Source organism: Pieris napi, chromosome 5 (genome assembly GCF_905475465.1).
Source record: "Pieris napi chromosome 5, ilPieNapi1.2, whole genome shotgun sequence".
NCBI lineage: Eukaryota > Metazoa > Arthropoda > Insecta > Lepidoptera > Pieridae > Pieris > Pieris napi.
Genome location: NC_062238.1, coordinates 1,988,614 through 2,009,083, shown reverse-complemented (window position 1 = coordinate 2,009,083; position 20,470 = coordinate 1,988,614). Strand labels below are relative to the sequence as shown.

At 32.6% G+C, this 20,470-nt stretch overlaps 1 protein-coding gene and 1 long non-coding RNA gene across 6 annotated transcripts in view; one reads left to right on the top strand and one right to left on the bottom strand.

Moving 5' to 3' along the window:
- The window catches only part of LOC125049347 (protein tramtrack, beta isoform), a 357,718-nt gene that overhangs the window by 313,970 nt on the left and 23,278 nt on the right, over positions 1–20,470 (top strand). The gene's annotated exons all lie outside the window — the stretch shown is intronic.
- Positions 15,509–16,616, bottom strand: LOC125049355. Its single transcript, XR_007116995.1, has 2 exons — positions 16,236–16,616; positions 15,509–15,940 (listed from the first exon to the last, which is right to left on the bottom strand). It is a non-coding gene; the product is annotated as an uncharacterized LOC125049355 (long non-coding RNA).

Here is a 20,470-nt window from a genome sequence, read left to right as displayed (position 1 = left end):
TACTATTAGTAATAGCAAGTGAGGCTTCTAAATAACTAAATTACGTTAAAAACATACCTACTTATGGGGCATGAGTAAAATAAGGTTTTGCGTCTTAGAGTACATTTGACGCATTTATTTAATTTAATTTTGACATATTTTAAGGACTCGAATTCCGAACCAATCAAACTGAGTATAAATAAACGTTTGCTATAAACATAACATACCTCATTATTAATTGCATCATCTGTCTCTTTTTATCACAGCGTGAACACAATTTGACAGAAAGAGAGGAGAGTAGTACAGTAAACACTGCAATTAAACTGATATAGTATGTATACCGGTAATTTATAAAAACAAACGCATATTAAAGCTAGATTAATAAAAAAATTGGATATTAAGTTAATTATTTTTTCGGGTATCCTCCATTCGTTATTCGTGAATCTCTACGTTACATAATGGAACCGAGTCCATGAACTTGGAGAATCTTGATGGGGGATGATTGTGGTGATTTTTTATGTCTATAATATGAGAATCCCTTGTCTTGATAAGAGCCCGACATCCTTTGGTATAATGCGTAGAACACACCCACCGTAGAAACTTCTTACACGCAATCTGCTTAGAAAATCTATATTTCCCAAATAGGAGCATTATTCTTCCTTTCTGAGACTTCGTGAAGCAGGCATACTGTGTACCTGAAATGACAAATATAATTAGTATACAAGCTGTGACCCGCCGTTTATTCGGTCAAAGCATAATTTATAGCAAATCCACAATTTCAATATTATTTAATAACTTCAGCATAGCGAACGTCGCAATCTCTAAGGGACTCAGCGCGAACTATATTTCCTGTATGTCGAACTCTGATAATGCGCTGTTTCGTTTCTAAATATCAGCCAAAAAACACACTTTTAATTTTATGACATTTAAATATACTATAGTATTTTAATTATTTTAATATTGTTAAACAAACTCCTCACAATAACGGACACAAAATAATTATCCAATTCGGTCATACATTTTGTTTCGCATTATTGAGGAAAAAATTATACAAATTTCTATATAAAATTCAGCTTATAAATGATTCCTGTGCATCAATATCACAAACCAAAAGCCAAATGTTCAGATACATTTTAATGATAAATACCGATGTTTTGTTGCTACATTTATCTGTTTTAATGAATAAAAACTGGATTACTGCAATATATTTAACCAATTTAATCAGATTTGACACATAATCATCAAGTTTTACCAGCATTTCGGAAACTGGAATTAATTCATCGGAAATGGTAAAACTGTATTTTAAAAATCTTCTCAGCTAAGCCAACCCTTGAAGCATTTTTGAAGTCTTTAAGTAATTTCTTAGCTAAGCGACTTCCTCTTATATACTACAAATCAATGAAATTTTTGAATAAAACAAAATATTAAAATTACTATTTAATACAATAGAGAGCTTTTAATACTGTAAATGTACTTATTCTATATTGAGGCAAGAATTCTAGAGATCAAAATATCACAAAGAAGCACCTCATCACCAAAAATACTGAATAATGGCACGTAACGCTTAATACCAAAGATAACATACATAATACATATAGTATTTATATTTTTAATTCCTATATATACCAGTATATCCGCTTAAATGCCTATATATCTTTGTTACTGACGTCCGCAAAGATATATCATTTTAGAAGGAAAGGCTTTGGATTCGTGTGAATATAAATAAAATGAATTCCTACTAATGAGCAGTAATGTCCAGTGGCTTCAGCGCTGAAGCTGGAGCGGAGGAAGCTGATTACCTACTTGCCTATTAGATTGACAAATGATCATTAAACAGATAGAGAAATCGGTGGCACAGACCTAAAGGTAGCGCCACTGATTTATTTAATTTATAATTCCTACTACAATAAAATTACGCTAAATAATGCAGTATTTTTTTAATTTTATCACTCTCATGCAGCGATTAACTTTAACCTGCAAATATGCACTACAAATAGTTCAAATTATTTATTGCTGGACTTATAACATTATAAAGTAATCGCGGCATCGTAATATTGCATTATCTGTTAATTATATTGTAGAACTTTGTTAAATAAAGCTAAGTGTAATATATTATATAATTATGACAATTTTAAAAAAGTAACTAGACCCTCAAGGCTGTTAACGCGTTATTTACTTTAACTCGTTTTAATCATTTTAAACTATTTTAGATATTAATACTCGAGTAATGGCTGTTTACTTATTATTAATTATAAATAGTACTAATTTTATAAAAAATCATTAATCACGATACACGTGTTACACAAATCGACCTGATTCAGAGCAAAACTTTCAAACAATAAAATTCTTAAGAAAATTACACTTTCAATTGTTTTTTTTTAATGCTTGTAGTTAACAGCATATAATTTTTTTGACTTTTACTCTGCCGTCATACAGTTTCTAATAATTAGCACGGAGGGTAGGTGTCAAAGTTCTGCGTCACAACAACTAGATGATAGGTAATAACATCTTGTGCAGAGAATGTTATAAATTTGTTGCGAGCGCAAGTATTAATTTGTACAGTTACATAGTTAAATATTTATTATGCTTGTATTTATAAAGATGTACTTAGAATTTTGTTTTTGGAAGACAAAGATTTAATTTAATTGTAAACGTAAAATTCAATACAAAACGACAATTTTAAATATATGTTGGTTGTGTGTTTGTATTCTATTGTTAGAATAAAAAAAAGGACTTAATCTATATTGGTAACTATATACATATATGTTAAGTTTAATATAAATATTTTGTGCTTTAAAATTGTATAAGTAAAGTTATTAGCAAAAGGCGTAAAAAGTATACTTCCGCACATCTTATTCTTCCAAATATACGGCAATATTTCATTCGCCTCTCAACTAACCAGCTCTTAAATATAAACTATACATTACATAACACTGGATTTTGAGCGGGGTTTATAAGTGAATCATACGAAAAATTCCGTCGGTGGATGATTATGGTCATTCCTGGCAAATATAAGTTTGTCCCGTTCAGTATAGGCAGTAGCTTCACAGCCTTGGTGTTTATGTGTGTAGCACGACCAACACCACTTAGATCCAGTATGTAGCACCTTGGTGAAGGTGAAATCTCCTAGTTTCAAGAGACTTTCACCGTCACAAGACCGCATGAAAAGAACTGAAAATTAAAGGTTATTTTAATTTATTTACACGAGTGTCACAACATGAGAGCATTTCAAGGCTTTTGAAACCGGCTGACCATCGAAGTGTTTCCGAACTAATTCAAACTTCCTTCAATAAGACTCGCGAGGCACTATGAGCGTCCTTTGGTATTAACATCAGGATTTCTACTCTTCTACATACTATCAAAAATAGATTGCTCCTATTAACGAATTTCATGCGATTATTGTGTTGCGAGTTAAAATTTAAAATTAAGTTTAAATAATTGTAAAATTGATATATGTAAATTAAAACGTTTTAATTCGTCCCTTGGTTATAACATAGTAATATTTGATTTACATCAGTCAGATGTCCATGAACTATTTTCGATAAACCAAAGACTACGTCCGGTTTTTATTAGTAGACAATGACGTTTGACGTATGGCGACATCTAGTGTCGAGTAGTGGAATTATTTATAAAATGACGAAGCAAGCAAGAAATAACATGGAAACTACTTAATTGCATAAAATAATATATAAATAATACAACATATACATCGCCATTAAAAATGCATTCCCATTTTGTAATGTGTAATCATAAAAATGTTTTTTTTTACAAATAGATCAACCTCTCAGACCTACCGAATATATTTAAAAAAAACATAAAACATCGGTCAAGCCGTTACGGAGGTTAGTATAATAGTAAGTTAGTATAATAAGTAGAATTTTTAATAATAATGCAATTTCATTTTTTTTTATAATATACATAATACCAAGACCATTCCAGCAATATATTCCATATTTTGTCAACTCCTTATCAAATTATTAACTATTACATTTTTTTTTCAAAAAGTGTATAAATTAATAACAGTCTTTGATAAATTACAGTGTTAAGTTTTAATTTGAGATTCCATCTCATCTCTATAATACCAAGTTAAAAAAACAATTGAATACAACACACCACAGTTCGTTTGTTTTTACTTTAAAAATTTTGGCGCCATCTTTTGGGTAAATAAGGGTTGCCATTTACAATTATTAGGTAAGTATTTGTAATCGTAATAATCCTTTGTAAATATAATTTGGACTGTTGGTTTTGGGTTTAGTAGAGGTATAGCTGCTTCTAACTTTCTGGAAACTCTGTTTTCATTGGAACAACGAAGTCGCGAAGAAAGTACCGATACTCTTAATACAAAATAGGTAGTTTAAAGGAAAAAAATAAATAATATCAAAGCATATCTTTAACTTTGAATAAATAGATATTCGAAGTCACACAAAGAGAAAAATTAAAATAAATGTGTTTGGTTAATTATTATTCATATTATTTGGTTTAATATTTATACGAATGTAAATATAGACAATAAGGAAATAAATTAATGTTTTAGATAATTTTATTTAATACCTGTAACCTATATTCTTGATACTTCAATAAAACACAATTAACTATGTTTTTTTTTATTTCGTACATATTTAGTCAGATGTATGAAAACTACAAACTATTTATATTCCTTTAGAAATGTAATTCAAATATATAATGTACAGTAAATAGTAATATTTAATGTGAACTATTATTTCGATTAAACATCAGAACTCAAATATATGGAATGCTAAGCATGCAAAAGTAATTAAATTAGTGATTCCCCTATTATTCTGATTACATAAATATCTTCGAGACTCAAAAGCGGGACGCACAAAGCCTCTTTTCTGAATCTTATCCAACTTATGTCAAAATCCAATAAGTTTTTGACAAATCCTGATGTATCTTATAAGTCTTTTAAGTGATCTTAGGGAGCGTTCAAGTATTACGTAACGAATTTTGGAGGGGGGGGGTTCCTTTTGTAAAACGGTACGATGCGGGGCGGGGATTGACTAGGTGGTCACGAAACTTTTTACTATACTTGGTTACGGTACACGTTACGGAAAACGTTACGGCGAGTTAAACGCGGGGGGCGGGTCAAATAATTAAAAAAAATTGCGTAATACTTAAACGCCCTTATCCAATATACCGCGATGAGTGATTTCCAAGGTTTTTAGATGCAAAGTCTTTCAATAAAGAGGCTAATACGGCTAATTGATTAATTTGCGACCCACTAACGTCAAACGAATTTTTATGATAAAGGACCTTGGTTCACAGGTCACGTGACCATACAAAATCGTTTCCTTCTTTAGTTGACCAAGACATTAATGTGCCAGCGGAGTAAACATACCAATGCTACGTCATTAAAAAAATCAATCCATTTACGAGTCAAAAATTCCACCCCGTAATGTTGTATACTCTCTAAACACGCGAATTTGAATCAGTATATTTGATAAACGCCATCCAAAGCTTTTTTAAGAACGGGCGGTTGATGTGTGTGATTTACAGTATAATAAATTACTTTATCGCCAATAACTCGGAACTTTGCTGGACACTTTCCTCGTTTGTATTTTGAACAAAGCCATAGGTTGCCCGGTCCACATTTTCCGGTATTTTTTGAATATGTATATCCATTCATTTTTACTAATTGAAATACTCTTTTCCCTCTTCTTAACGATATATATTCGATATCTGCTGAAACAGAAGGTATGTGATTAGAAATTATAGTAATAACAGAAGTTATATATTACATTATTAGAAATAAGACAATGCATGTTTAAGAATAGCATAGAACGCAAATTAAAGAAGGTTCCAGTGGTTCAGCGTCGATGACCCACTGTGCCCCATTGGGCAAGCCACTGCTTGCGAGTGTGCTGTCATTGTTTTCAAATATCAAAAAAATCTGCCGATAAAGCATATGTAGTACATACTAAGATGGATAACGGGATTACAAACTAAACTATCAGCTATATATAACCACATGAAAAATATCTGATCAATTTGAGCACAGACAAAAAATATGCTCAAATATCACTGCCAGCGACATAAGCTGTCAGGCACTATAGATTAACTGGCATTTGTTTTAACCATTACACAGTTTAGCGTAACTTGCTGTTTGGATGCCCCGACGACAACTGAATCTGTTAACTTAATTTCGTGTTTAAATTTTTAAAATAATTACATATTATATGCTGTGATTTATTTTGTACCATACTCGATATTTGTTGAGTGAGAGTGGAGGAAAAACATTGCATAGTAACGCTTTACACGGCACGAGAATAAACATGACAGACACAATATAGCTAGTAGTTTATTCTTAAAATTCTCTTAACACAGATTAATACTTGTAAATAAACTGACTAGTTACTGTTACATACGAAAATGAGATATTTCAAAGCTAAGTTAAACATTTAAAAACAGCTTTAGTTCGCGTCATTAATATCATTATAAAAAAAATGTTTTTATAGTTTTTTGTTTGTTTATAAGTGCGAATTGGGACAAGCCAAAATATATGTTTACATATTTTTACAAAATCGTCCATATTTTGTCAGTATGTCATAAATATATGATAAAGCCAGTTATGACAACTTGAATGTAAATACAGATTAAAACTTAATAAAGAGAAATACAAAGTTTGTCAAAGTGTCTATCGTTTTATAAAACACCAATCACTAGTTTAGGTTGAGACAGATACAGAATCAATTCCTGCACATACAATCTCTTCTTCCTTAATCACATTTTATATATTTCCCGTTGGACGTCTTAAACAGTCTAGGCGGATTATGGTTGTGCTGCAATTGATAACAAATCAAGTTTCCAGCTGTATCAAAGCGAAGTTTTGCGGCGCAACCTTTCAGTTTCCTAACACAGCTCCAGTATCGGGGATCGCTTGAGACTTGGTAGAATGTGTATTTGTTCATCAAAATATTTGGCCTCTTTGCATTTCCAACGCTTATTCTCTCAAAGGTTGGGGCTGAAACTTTTTAAGGAAAAACATAAATTATTCATAATATATTGGTTTTCATAAGTGTCAACGTATAGTCTAGCCAAAGACAATGCCATTAAAAACATAACTTGTAAAAAAATAAGTCTCGCAACGCAGATCCTTTACGCAAAAAGTTGTGAGATCTGTGTTATACCAAGTCGTTCATTTTATTCAGTCCCTACTCGAGGGACTATCTTAAGTTATTACGTAATTAGTTAACCTGACAACATCTTATAGTGAACATATAAATATTACAAATCTTACATGTTTATAAATAAATACATTGGCTTGGCCATCGCATGGACGCAATGTATCTCACGAGTTACATGTTATATTGAATTAGATTGTTTAGTGGACGAAAGGATAGTACCGTGCCCCCAGATGATACATTTTGTTCCCTATCCGATCATCCCATTACTCAAACCGCAATGTTAAGAACCACGGAATACATAAGGTTGGCTTTTGAACAAATACACCAGTGTCTATGCTCAGACCATTTAATTCCACTCAAATACAAAATCTATGATAATTTAACGTGATACACTTTGTACTAGCTGGAACCCTATCCTCGTAAATTTATCATAAAACCATTACAAATTATTTTGATTGTTAATAATTGTTTTAGATAAAAAATATAATAAATCTGTGGCACTACAACCCTTTTAGGACTCATAATTCTGTATCTGTTTTATTATCAATTGTCAATCTTCTGGCAAGTAGGTGATCAGCCTCCTGTCTGACACACGCCGTCGACTTTTTGTGTCTAAGGCAGGCCGGTTCCTCACGATGTTTTCCTTAACGAAACCTAAGATGATATGTTGCATGCCAGTGACATGCACACTATGAACATGCCCTTATTTTCTTACTCCCTTTAAATTAGGTGATTAACTAACCATCACATAAGAGGCTATTTTATCAATATACACGTAAAAATAATAAATGTGTCTTTAGATCTTAATTTCATTCAGGTTACTTCACAATGTATTTAGATGTATTTATCTTCTTTTTGCAATTTCATTAAACTTAGGTAGAAATACTTATGAGATTTTGAAATATTTTCCAGAAGCCACTTGGCATAGTTTTGGTGGGGGATGGTTGTGTGCATTGTTTGCAAACAAAATTTTCCCGGTTATAGTAGAAAGTCTCAAACGAGCTGAACAGCGCCGCGATAACCTCATTGAACAGCCCAAATATTTGGTTGTCTTTGATACACGATTATTTGAGAATAAATAATTATTAAATAATGTTACAGTTTTATCCCCAGCTTGTATAACGCGATAGTCTGAAAAAGCAAACAGAAGAAAGTTTAGAAGCAATATTAGTGTAAAAATCTACCGCTATAATGAAATTCCGGATATCCGGAAGACAGACACAAAATTAATTAGAGTTACATATAAATATAAATAATTTGCTAATAAGAGCGAGTAATTATTTTATGCATATACGAAATAATATTAATTCCTATGACTATTACTAATTTTAAAGTTTTGAAACCAAACAAAATTGTTGAAAAACAGATTTAGTAGAAGTAGTTTTATGTAGTATCTTACATAGACTTTAAAAAATCACATACTGTTTGTTAAATACAACAGGTTACATTATATTCACGCCTATTCTAACAGTCTAATTGCACCGTCATAACTAAAGATATCCCTTTTTATCACAGCGTAAACATAGACATAACATTGATTACTAACAAAACACAAACACAGGAACACACAAAATAACAATAATCAAAAAAATATAAAAAATAATGAAAGATAACAATTTTTTCTTTTAAAGAGCAAAGTACGTTTTAATTGTGTAATTCGTGCGTGCTGTGGTTGTAATTGGCCCTGGCTCAGCATTACGCTGAGGAACATACTGTTCCACAGCGCTGGTCATTCTGCCAGAGACCACAGCAGCTAGTTTGCCCCTCAGTAGAAAAAAATAGTATTAGTAAAAGGTAGCAGTGTAAGTAATGAAGTATTGTGTAAAAGTCTATAGTAAATAAAATAAAATTAAAAATAAGAATAATTGTTGAAGTAAGACATAGATAAATAAACAATACTTAACGGAAAGACACAGAGTACTTTAGTTAAAAGAATGCAATTTGATTGATTTATTAATATTATTAAGTAATTTAATTTATAATATTTAAAAGATATTTAATTATTTATAAATATATTTTTTTATTATCTACCGTCAAGGAATAAAAAATGCCAAGTCCCTTAAAGCCACAAGCAAATTTACGCGTCTATATAAATGTTTGTACCAACTGACAAGTTTGTCCAGAACCCAGTGTTAAAAAAACCCCACCGATGATGAATGATGATGATGATGAATCACATCATTTAGCTAGATTTAAAAAAAAATCAGTTCAAAACTTGTGGCTAAAACAAAAGACGAAACTATGGCGAGTTTGATTTTCATTGGTTAAAATTATTCTAGTCCAATCACAAACGCGACACGATCCCCCCTTTTGACCAATCGCAATCGAGGATCATCGTCTTTTGTTTTATTCTCATTTCTACGGATTATTAGATTTTGCAATATTCTCCATTGTCAAGTTTCTTCAGAATCGGTTCTGAATGATTATGACAAACGTTGACAAAAACAATATTTTTACGATTATCAAGAATCAACTTCGCCGGGCATTTGTTAGATAGTTTTTTGGAACAGTACAAGTATTTTTTGTTCGGCCCTTGAAATGAAAACGTGTGCCCTTTGAACAGTACTAAATTACTACATTTGGCGCCACAAATCCTTATCACCTTATACGAATCTGAAAAATTAATTAACTTATTTAGTAATTCTGAATGCTTGGCTATTACAAACTTAGTGCATGTTACGATTTCAGGCCTAAACCGGAATATAATATAGTGGACTCTTTTTTTAAAAAAACGACTACATATTGAAAAGGAGATATTATGAATATATCTTATTAGAATATGTTTTTTACGGAGTTGGATAGTCCATTATTAATACCAAAATTCATATTATTTATAAACAAACCGATTACTTACTAATCGACTAAACATATAAAAATAATTTTAATATGACTAAATTATATTTAAGAGATAGATATTTAACTTCACTTAGGGTTGACTAAGTTTCGAACTTACTTTATGTCTCCCGTATGTCAAATTCCAATACATTTTTGACGTAAAGGAATCATGTCCTCAACTTATAAGCATCTACCGCTTTTCGATCCTGCCCTGCGATTCTGTAACTCACACAGCGGTTTTCGCATCGACGGTCGCTCTCAAATCAGTCGTGAAGCAGTCATTTTATGATTTGGCATTTTGAAAAGGTGGGAGCTTGTAGTTTATTGTTTATCAGAATGCCAAATCATAAAATGACTGCTTCACGACTGATTTGAGAGCGACCGCCGATGCGAAAACCGCTGAGTGAATTCGAAAAGTGAGTTACAGAATCGCAAGGCTGAACGAAATCTCGTGCTTTGGAAAAATACATAAATTTATAAAATACCTAGTAGTGATTTAGGGCCTGAAAGAAAGTCAGATTATTATGATGTAATGGGAGGTTGCGGGACTTGTGTTTGACAAGTAGGTTTAGGGTATGTTTCACAATGTATGGATAAGTTCTAAATAAGTTCCAAATTAGCTATTTATTACTTATTGGGAGGATAAACAGTATTGTTGCGTTTCACGACTGTCAGATAGCGCTATTCGTCACAAAGTCCATCAAAAGTTATGAGTCCGATGAAGTGATAAGCACAATTTATCTTCCAAATAATGTATGTGTTGCATTGCTATTTGGTACTTTATCATTGTGAAACAGACCCTTAGCCTGCTCTATATTTATATGTAACTTTTAACGTTAACATTTTACAATAACATCATTAATAACCTGATACCCGTCTAGAACAGTAGATATCCATGATACTTTCTTTGACTAGACTCTTGTTCTCCAATAATGATATAACTGATTAGTCAAACACTAAAAAAACAAATTTGGGTAATACCTATATTTTTGTGACATTTAAAAATGACCTTTCAGCCAAGTTGTCCTCTTTATAGGCAAATATAGATTTGCGAGTATTCGCTCTAGGATACTCAGAATACCAGTTCAAAATCAGAAAGAAAATGAAAATTTTTACAAGACCAGAGACCATACTCTGTAACTTCCAACTGTGGACCGGACGGTTTTTGGACCGCACGATGGAAGGTTGCGTCAGTACTACGGATGAAATGAGAGAACTTCATGGAACTTGCATACAAAAACGTAGGGATCCTATCGAAACTACCCTAGACAGGCAATTGTCTTTAATGGTACATTAACTAACTACATCCCTATATACACAACAAAATGTCTCTCTATTTAATGGGCAGCTCATGTCTGAGCATCGTGGTCAGCAAGGAAGCATCTAAAGCGGACGATCTGTTTCCACCGGTTTCTGTCCAGCGCCTCTCAGTTGACATTGAACAGTTTTGAGGAGGATGAGTCTTTCACTTGATCGGTACAAAATGTAATTGAATAGTGAATGAAGCAGTGTGATTTTTAATTTTTCGATGAAATCTATAGTAAACTTATTAAAATCTCCACTAAGGCTAGAATGAGTTGAAACTTAGGTCAAATACAATCATAATCTTACTCTTAATGGATTAAACAATTCTTAATTTATTTACGACATTTTGCAAGCTATGTACAGCAAGCATAGTTTAAATAAAATATTTAAATTTTTATATAATTACACGCTTTAATCCAATCAAGGCTATTTTATATGTATGGTATAAACACAGTAATAAGTAACATAGACTTAATGTATTTGTGTTTACACCGTAGAAAAAAAAGAAGTTTTATCAAAATCTCATTTTTATAAATATTATATATAATGTAACTATACATGACAGAAACATAAATACTTAATAACTGTAAGTTTATACAAAAACTTACGAAACTACTTAACCAGTATTAAACATTCTGAGTTAATACAACAAAGTAGCAGATAGGAAAATTAATTTCAATCTATTGCACATCATTTATTATTAGGAAGGAGAAAATCAAGAAGACCACTAACTGTAGCTACGGGATCTCGATTTTCTTTCACCTCGACTTTTTCCTCAACAAACTTTTCAGGATTACTTCTCCTATACTTGCGATAATAACGTAGAAAGGCTGTATCATTTAACCGTGATTCTGAAAATTAAATGTATAAAGTAATACTGAAAACATCGTAAGTGTTGTGAAATTGATATAATAACGCAACAGCACATAGAACCAAAGAAATACAAGAATACGTTTTCCAGGCATAAAGTGAATTATAAAAAAGTTGAGTACAAACTACACAAAATTATTTGAATATATAATATAATAGACAGAATATATTCATTATAATTATTTTAATAATAAGATATTAAGTCTTTATTAAAATAACTCCACATTTCTACGTCTACGTGGCTTTTATTTTTTAATAAAATCGCGTAACTGAATACAAGTATACGTACGTTTATACGTTTTGAGGGGAAACCAGAGTACAAAAAACTACAACTATTGAATACAACTACGTTTTAACTTGTTTGACAGGTTTGACATCTGTCATTCTATGAGTCTATAAGCTTTCTAAAAGTGCTTCCCGCCAAAAAGTCGCGCCAAGCATTGACACCAATATAGGTATCATTGTTGTTGAATACTATCAAATACTATCCATAAACACGGATAATATTTGACATCTGTCATATGGTGCAAACTGCGAACATCGCACAACACATCAAGGAACACGTATTGGTTTTAACCGTACGGGAATAGGTTCACGCTTAGTATCTAAATTCCTTTAGAAACTCAACGGTATTTAGAAAGCGAACCATCCTGATGTCTGACAAGATTCGGTGGATTGTGATTATGTTGTTCAATTTGATGCACAATTTCATTTACGACGATAACGATAGCTTTGCAACCTGACTTCTTTGACGAGCAATACCATCTTCTGTCGCTGTGCATCATAAAATATGTGTAATCCTTGAATACTAATAGTCTCTTATTTTTTGTAGGAATAAATTCAATATCTGAAAAATTTATAAATATTTAATGAATACATTATTCAGTAAGCAGGCTAGGTCACTGTCCTATTGACGATTTTATCAGAATTGTTTGTATTGCATACATTTATTAAAGACGTGTATTGGTCTGTAAATATTTTAAAACATCGTGAGGAAACCTGACTAGGATTGAAAGTCGCGACTTTGCCCTAAGAATAACTCCCACGTGTGAATATATTTTTGACATTTAGAAGCATACTTACCGGTAAGCCGCCATTACCTGAGACCTAAAAATCAGCGACGTGATTTAAAGAGCAAAAACATATGCAAGACTTAATTGTGCTTTAAACAAAACAGGGGCAATAAGTGCGAAATATTCAAACAAATTTAATGTCAATAACAATTTATTAAATACAGTACAACCAACACTTAAAATACATAAATACTACTAATTTACATCAAAATAAAGCCTGTTCCTTATCATCGGCACACCACTTATATTTAACCGACGTCAAAAAAGACCGAAGGAGGATATATCATTTCGATGTGTATTTATATATGTTCGACTAATTATAGTTAGCATAATATATATTATTATTTTTATCAATATAACAATGAGATCGACTACATGCATAGTGTCAAATCACACGCAATTTAAAATATAGAGACACAGTGAGTATAAACTTTTAATGAGGCCAAAAGCCACTCAGGGTTCAATATCACTCTCAAAAACAATGAAAAGTAGACGAAACTACGTGAAAAAATAAAATATACAAGGAAAATCTCAAAACTTGTTTATCTCCGACCTATACCTGACCTAAAATTGAAACATTGCAAATATACTATGATAAAATAATAAGTTCAATCACAAAAAGTCTGCAAGACGTACATAGATTCATCTCTACCAAAAAAGACCGCAGCATACTAACGAAGTGCACAAAGACTTTTATGTAGAAGACACGAACTTTAAAAAACCAAAAACAAAACTCGATCGATGAAAAAAGAACTTAAGACAAATTATCAAGTAAATGTATAAAAATGGACTACTAGAAGGAGACCCTAAAGATGTAGGCAATTACCAGCCTATAAGTCTACTACCAAGTTTATATGGCGGGTCATGTAGCGCGCCTTACAGCTGGACGAAAACAGTACCTAAATGGAGAGGCCCATGAGGCTGACCCTACGCTCGATGGCATGATGACATCAAAAAAATCGCGGTCCCCAATGGATCCAAATAGCTCGGGATAGAGAAAGATGGCAAGCCTTGGAGGAGGCATTTAAAAAGAAAATAAAATATGTTTATTATGGGAACATAAGATATCACTTATTCCACGTCATTAAATTTGAATTTACCAGAGAGGGTTCCTAATATATACTTACAAAAAAGATATTCACTAACACATAGGATAATTCGATAATAAGTGTATCAGAAAATAATTTACGGATTAAAAATAAAAAATTAATAAATAAAAATAAGTAAGTTTTACAAACGCGATATTCTACAGCCAGCAATTAAGTTATCCCAAGCCAGTACAGAAGTATAAAAAAGCTTGTTATTAAGTTTATTTTCTACGAACATGACCACCACGCAGTTAATACAAACTTTGTGTCAAAAATTTATACAGTTACACATTTGAAATACTGTTGTAAATGCTGCGTAAACGGAAAAAATCTGAGAATACAAACAAAACGCGGGGCTCGGATCATGAAAAAAATAATAATACGTTTATATTACACTAAGCTATTTACGATATATTATTAACAAATTGCTCGTAACACCCATATAATCATAATATTTGATTTTCTTAGATCAATCGGCTTCCACAATATTTTTTTCAAATATTTGTAACCATTAACGTCTAACTTCTATTAGGCAGTGATGCCAACTAGGGGTGTTTACCCCCAAATTTAGGAGGAATCAAGATATCCTGGGGGTTTTTAGGATGTACATATATTTAGGTGGATTTTTAGACGTTACTTTATACATGAAAATTATGCAATTTTTCTTAAAAATGAACGGTTCTATACAATTTTTATTAAGCCTTGAACCCAACCAACAAACTAAACCAAATATAAACTCCAAGCGTTGCTATAACGCAAATATTAAAATAATTGGCTTCAGTGCTAACAGGATTGACAACAAATCTAACTGTGGTTATGAACATCAATCTCGCAAACAATATTATCACAAATAATAATTTTACCTTTACAGCCTCGATGCTTTTTATTACAGTACCACCTCGCTTTACTTGTCATTTTAGAATATGAATTACCTTTGTAAAGGGCTATATGGTTCCCAGCTCTAGTAGGCATAAATTGAAGACCTGTAACAAATGTGGCATAGATAACTACAAATATAAATGCGAGGGCTGTGTGGTCACTGTGGAAAATGAACATCACATTGACTCATGTATTTATTTAATATTTAAATAAATTGTTCATATAGGTTCATAAGAAAAAAAATCAGTTTTATAAGAAAAAAATTAAAGATAAAAAAAATGAAAACTTATAAGTACTTGAAATTAAATGGTTTCAATATATAATAAAAATACATAAAAACATAAGTACAAATATAATACACAAAATGGTTAAAACAATGTCATAACTCACTTAATACAAATAAAAAAAATTAGTAGGTCTTAAATAACAGAACTAAATTACCTTGTCCTACAGTTTAAATTTAATTAAAAAAAAATAATGTCACTTAATTCTGTACCTAAACTAAAGTATTAACATAACTCATGTTAATTTATTAAGCATTACAACCTCACAATACGACCATTATAGTTGAATATTTTTTTAGGACCATGTATATGATCTCCAGTTAAGGATGATATTCGACCATTAGACTCAAGATACAACTTCACTTTGCACTTAGGATGGTGAGTAGAGCATATCCAACGACGTTCAGTGTTCATAGCATAGGTATAGCCATTTACCAAAAGTAGATCTCTACCCCTTTGAGACTTCACAATATCATAAGTCAGATCTGAAAGATTTTTTTAGGATTAGGTGTAAAAGTAAAATACAAAAATTAATATCTCAAAGCTTTAAACAAATACTGACTTTCCATATCACTAGAGTAACCTTAATATTGAAGAATTAATCTTAAACAAATAATACTTATTATTAAAACAATAATTATTTTTGAAAATATTTATTACTGGACATTTTCAGATATGTTTTTTAAGAGTTTGTTTGTGAGTTTAGGAAATTCCAGATATGAGCAATTATATTGTGATTAATTAGTACTTACACAATCTGTGTAAATTCATTATACTTACTATGTAACACAATACTATATATTGTAGAACATTATTAAACCCATCTCATATATAAGCTGCTTTGGTTTAAGGTTTTACAAAACTTATATTCTTGACTATTTTTTGTAAGTTATAAAATTGCCTGTTGCCTTAGAATATCCAGCAACAATACAATTTTAAATTAGAATCCATTCTGAGGTAGCCTAACAAACTGATGGAACCTCTCCAAAGGAAATAATTTTTCTTACTTGGCAACTAATACTTTAAATTGATGCATTAGTCCTAGATATTGTAGCATGCCTGTGTTACTCAATGGTGAATTTTTAAAAAAATCAGTTTTGTAGTTTTAGATTTTATCTATTACAAACAAAAAATCTAACCCTATTTATAATATTATTGATAAATTATCAAGAAGTATTTATAAATGGAATAAAAGAAAAATCTGAATATTTAATTTAATTAAATTTTTAACATAATTATGTTTATTGTTAATTTAAAGCTTAACTTGAACCAAAAAATCATTTTATTTTAAATCAGTTAGTAATCATAAAATACAACAGCGTTAAATATCTAATAAAATCATACTTACTACACTACACTTCAAGTATATAGAATTACACTTATAAATAATTTAGAACATACTACAATCCATCCATTCACAGAAAAATAAAATTTAATTAGTTTTAAAAACATTGTGTATTTACTATATTTATACCTAGAACACAATATCTTTTACATCATTAAAATGATATTTAGACATTTTACATAAATTTATATAGATTAAGTAAATATCAGAAACTAATATTTTGCCCCCAATCAGAGATATAATACAAACAAGACAGAAATATAATATACATTTGTTATATTATATTTCTGTCAAAAGGAATTACTTCTGTACTTACTATATTGTATTTGGTCTAGGCCTAGAGTGATTTTTAAGTAAGATTCAGAGTCAAGACTTAGAGCAAACTAGACCCCTCATGTATATTATATTTAGCAAACACTTAAGTTTGGACACAAGACAATGATTAGTTACTAGGTGAAGAACAGTAACATTTACTACGAGATACACTAACATTTAAAAAAGGTAAAATACAACTGTATGGTAAAAAATAAAATTAAAAAATCTTTTGAGCTTACTTATGAATTGAATACTAGAAAAAATAGACGTTAAAATAAAGGATATGCTAAAATTATATTCAATTTAATCGGGGTTTGTTAGTATAAAAGTGTAGTCATAGAAAAATAAACGAATGTTTACAAAACATAGTCAGGCATACTTACCTAAATCCCGCGTTGTTAAATAATTCAAATTATTGTCATTAACACCATACTTAATGAATAACACTATATTACAGCTTAAACACTCCACAAACTTATGAAAAAGTTATCTATTGAATCGGCGAGGTTATGTTATCTAAAACTTTAAGCACAGCACAGATGTATAGCCTAATGTTATGTTTTAATTCTCAGTTTCCTTGACCACACTACTTTTATCATGTAATGTTATTACATTTAAGGATTATTATCCATTTTAGTTTTTAAAATGATTAATCATTGAAAGTTTATATTAATACACAAACAATACTTTTTTAATTTTTTTACTGATGTCTGACAATTTACAGCTTTGCTCCTTTTATTTACAAAGGGAACTATGTAGTCTGTGGAGACTTGACCTGGCTTTATTGAAAGTGTAGCGTTTGTGTAGTACTTTCTTTCATATTTTGATGTATGTGGCAACACAAATGCCGGCGGTTAATAAAAAGAAGAAAACGAATGTCACTCAAGACAGACTTCAGAGGAGTGAGAGATGTATATTTTTTTCCATGGGTTTTTCTATAAGAATATAAATTAATGACTCTTGTTTTGTGAAGAATAAACCAATGAACAAAGTTAAATATGGGTTATGATTTATTATAAGATAGAACATCCCATAATTGGTGACCTCGTCGATAAAACGCTGGAAGGTTTGGCCAGCATTGCGCAGCCCAAAGGTCATGAAAGGAAACTCGAAGAGGCCAAACGGGGTAACGATGGCGGTCTTCGCGATATCTTCTTCAAAAACGGGAATTTGATGGTACGCTTTCACTAAATCCATAGTGCTGAAAATAGTAGCTCCAGCGAGGCTGCATGCGAAATCATTGATATGACGAACGGGGTATCTATCTGGTATGGTCCTAGCGTTTAATGCGCGATAATCGCCACAAGGACGCCATGTGTTGTCTTTTTTGGGTGTCATGTGCAATGGTGACGACCAAGCGGTTTTAGAGGGTCTTGCTGTGCCGCATTGAACCATGTCTTCAAATTCTTTTTTGGCAGCAGTAAGTTTTTGAGGTGCCAGGCGACGGGGACGACACGACACAGGAGGACCATCAATAGTTTTAATATAATGCACGGTGCTGTGCTTGATGATTCTAGGTAGACCAGGTGGACGCGTGACATCAGGAAACTCAGTGAGTATGTGTGTTAAACTAGAGTTATTAGAAATAACGGTCTTGACACTGGATTGACTGGAGGGTGCAATGGAAGTGGGGATAGATAACCCAGTGCTACCATCTAAGAGACATTTGCTTCGGCAGTCCGGTAATAAATTGTAATGACTTAAAAAATCGGAGCCGATAATCGGTGTGTCAACATCCGCAATAACAAAATTCCAGTGGAAATCCCTGCATAAACCTAGGTTAAGATGCAAAGATATGTTGCCATAGGTTTTAATAGAACTCCCATTCGCAGCGCTTAGATCAAAATCTGCAGAAGCACGACGGTTTTTTGCAAGACGCTTAGGAAAACAACAGAGATCCGAGCCAGTATCCACTAGATACTGGAGTTTCGAATGTTTATCTGTAACAAAAATACGGCGGCTTTGATGAGAACAATCAGTCGCCGCGTCTACTGACTGTGTTTCCTGTTTTCCGACGGCGAGGTGTCGGGTTGCCAGTTGCAGGGTTTGGTACATTTGGTTGCCCTGCTATTGAACCTTCTATGGTACTAACACATATCTGGATTTCTAGGTGAGGCACCGCGAGAACGCTGTCTAGATATTGATTTGCTGCGTGAGCGACCGCGAGGATGCGAGTTGGTAAGAGATGCAACTTGCTTGCTTAAATCTTCCACTGTCTTTACTAAAGAATCTAGTACCGATGGTGCAGGCGCTGGCATCGCACAGGAGTACACCTGGTGGCTGGGTCCTGATATCTCTGTGATCTTGTCTGCGAGGTCTGCTATTTTGTCCAGACTCAGTTCAGTTTGCGAAGCTAAAATAGCCTGAATATTTTGAGGAAGACGGCGCATCCAAAGCTGGCGCAAAATATTTTCATCTGTAAGGGTGTTACCCGCTAACGAACGCAGATGACGCAGAAACTGCGAAGGTCGCCTGTCTCCAAGCTCCTCTACACTAATAAGCTGGCGTACCCGCTGTTCCTCTGACATTGAAAGACGCCGTACTAACTCATCTTTTACCTTTTTATACCGTTGGCCTATGGGTGGGGGTCTGGTAATGATATCCTCAATCTCCCCAGCTAACTTTTCGTCTAATCTACTTATTACATAATTATATTTGGTATTATCACCAACAATACCCGCTATATCAAACTGAGCTTCTACCTGCCCAAACCATACTGCTGGTTTGTCAGGCCAGAAAGGTGGTAACTTGACAGCTACCTTGCATACCGCTTGCTCTTCAGACTTGAGTGTTGATTCTGATGTAGATCCAATATCAGTCAGTTTCTGCTGAAGAGCTGCATTCTCCAGTGTCAGCTGTTGTAATCGCTGTTCTAATTCCCTATCAGCCATTATACCACACGACCAAGCAAGATGAAATAATAATAAAAAATTTGTAGCTGTGAGAGAGGTGCAGTGGCAGATCACACGGTTAATATACAGCTAAGCTAAACAGTAAACATATAAGTTGTCATATCAAATAGATATAAATATAACAAATAACAATATATGCACAATAATATAGTTGAAGCGTTTTGTAAATGCGACAAATGACTCGTGAAAGGAAAAACCATCCAGACGATCGCGCTGCTGGCGCACCTGGCCCTGGAGCGACACGATTGGAGGCCGCACCTCGTCGTTGCGCCCTCGTCGCCCGTGCTCAACTGGGAGTGCGAGTCCAAAAAGTGGTCACGTCACGTCGGAAACTTCACATCACGTCGGGGTCTGACAACCGACCAGGGCACGCAGTTCGAGTCGGATCTTTTCCATCGTCTGATGCTTAGGTTTGCCACAAGGCGTAAAAGAACTACTGCTTA